Source organism: Syngnathus scovelli, chromosome 4 (genome assembly GCF_024217435.2).
Source record: "Syngnathus scovelli strain Florida chromosome 4, RoL_Ssco_1.2, whole genome shotgun sequence".
Classification (NCBI taxonomy): domain Eukaryota; kingdom Metazoa; phylum Chordata; class Actinopteri; order Syngnathiformes; family Syngnathidae; genus Syngnathus; species Syngnathus scovelli.
Genome location: NC_090850.1, coordinates 6,917,086 through 6,919,865, shown reverse-complemented (window position 1 = coordinate 6,919,865; position 2,780 = coordinate 6,917,086).

The following is a 2,780-nucleotide window of genomic DNA, read 5'->3' as shown; positions in this document are numbered from 1 at the left end:
TCCGCCCTCCCATGGAATTTAAGTGACTTATGAGTCAGGGGACTCCATCATCCCAGCGGAATTTAACTGTTTCTAATTGCACTTGATAGGGTCTAGAATTGTCAAGGTTTTAAGTGACCTCTTGTCACCGCACTTTCATTCTTTTTAACAGAATCAATATTCGTACTCACAGTCTGCTGGTTCTTTTCCTCGGATGATCTCGTCAACCACTCCGGCGTCCAACCGACTGATCAAGTCAGCCCCGTGAAAAGGGTTTCTTTATGTGCCTTGGCCAAGGACTTGTCCTGCGTCGAAAAGTCAGCCGGACCCCCGAGATAGGTCTATTGAGATCCCGGACGAGCCCCCAAATTTCTGTCAGGTTCAACGTGCTAACTGAATATCTGAATAAAAGAAAAGGATCAGCAGACAAAAAACAAGTGAGGCAGAATATTGAGTTTTCTCGCGAGGAGTGAGATACAGATTGCTTTCTACAATCTGACTACACTAAAAATGTGTTTACACTCCTCGCTCTTTTTATTTGGAATGCCCTACCCACAGTGTGAGACGATTAGCCCCTGAGGGTAAGGGGGAAAAAAGATTGCGGGCCTCGTCTCGTAAATAAAGAAACAAAAAGTAGTGCACAAAGTGTTGCGTGCAGATATGGCTATATCAGCAAAACAGTTTAAACAATGTTCGAGAGATAAAAAGAGAAAGTGACGTTCTTTAAAGAAGATCAGAAGGTTCAGGACGCATCGTTTGACGTGTTTTTACGATCTGTTCTGGTGGACGCTGAGATGTCAGCAGTATCTTGTTTGACACAACCGTCCTCTCGCCCCTGACCCAGCCGTAATCCTTCTGTTCTGTTGCACAAGATAAGAATAAGCAAGGCAAAGCAGCAAGCATACTGAGCAGTAACATTATGAATAAGTACTCATTAGAGAACGCATGATGACATATATATATACAATTTTTCTAACACTTGTACTACTTTACTTACTTACATTATTATGAAGCTTTTATATGTTCATGGTCGGAACTAATGCACTCCAAGGCACTTGAACAGCGGGAATAAAAAAAATGTAGGACCACTACTCCGGAAGTTTGTCCTGCAAACGCCTGTGTTTACAATATTCTCAGCTATATTCTATATGGAATATTCTAAAAATAATGGCGTTTAGAACACCAATTACCGTAATTTCCGGACTATAAGCCGCGACTTTTTCCCAAAATTTTGGACCCTGCGGCTTATAGTCAGGTGCGGCTTACATAAGTTTTTTTCGAGATTTTTGTGATGACTTGATCACTTTTACTCTATTATACACTATTATATACAGTAAAAGCTACAAAACAAACTGACAAATAACTCGTTTTCAAATCAGACGAGTAAAAACTGGTCAAATATTAAAAAAAAAAAGCTATTATTAAAAGTGAAGACAATTTGCAATTCTAGTAATGACACACGAATTTGATGCACAATTTGTCTTCGCGGGCCACATAGAATGATGTGGCGGGCCGTATCTGGCCCCCGGGCCTTGAGTTTGACACCTGTGGTCTAAACCCTTTCTCTTACTCTGCCATATCACTCAGAGATTACACAAAGCAGTGGCGCTGTTTGGACAATCTGCATTGTAATTGTACTGTTCATCTTGTTTTTCCTTTTTTTAATCACTTCACTGGTTTCTTTTAAATCAAACAAGTTGTTTGATAACAACTTGTTTGATATAAAAGAAACCAGTGAAGTAATCTGCATTGTATTAAAACCCAATCAATCAGCATTTAAATTCAATTCTTCTGACATTTTGCTCACCAAAAACAAGTTGTAATGAATGTGAACTTTTAATGCATTTTATTCAGAAGGTTACTTTGAACCTTAAACGGCGGCGTGGCGTACTTATGGATTTTTACGGCCTCCGGCCTCCAGGGGGCACTCTAGCAGGAAGCAGGAGCGGGACAGGCGAAGAAGAGATAATGCGCCGAAGAAGACGCGCTTGTTTGTGTTTACATTTCGCGCATCACGCGATCAAGACGGACATTACTGAAAGGAAGCCTTTATACACAAACCGTCATTATGGGGGACAAAAGAAATGCATATGATGCCGCTTTTAAGCAATACGTGTCGCTCGCTAGTTTAATATAATTTAGCGCTTCGTGCATGAATAAGATTACCATGAACAGAACCTCTTCACACTCGAAGAAATGCATAAAACCGACGACAAAAGAGAGACTGAGAAAGTGCGAGGCGAAGGATATCTAACGCTATTCCAATCGGACACTAAGGAGGAAGACTTTGATAGTTTCAGTGCACAGGAGGAAGATGAAGACGGCTCTTTTTTTACTTTTACTGGTATGTTTTTTTTAACCAGCCCTATTCGTGCTGTGCTACCGTGTTGCTGCTGTGTTACTTCCGTGTTGCTGCGGTATTACTGCCGCGTCACAGGCAGTGTTTGGAAAGAAATGTTAAGGTATTTTATTAAAGCTTAAAAAAAAACTTTCTGTGTCCAGTTCTTCGCTAATAACTCGCGTGCACACTTCCGCGTTGCTGCGGTACTACTGCTGCATCACAGGCAATGTTAAGAAAGACATGTACAAGTATGTTATTAAAATGTTAAAAAGGCTTTCTATGTACTGTCTTTCTTTGTAAAAAACTCGTGTGCACGTGCGGCTTATAGTCTGGTGCAGCTTATGCAAGAAAAAAAATGAAATATCCCTAAATTTTAGCTGGTACGGCTTATAATCCGGTGCGGTTTATAGTCCGGCAATTACGGTAAATGTAGAGTGTAGATTTTCAGTTTGCGCTACAA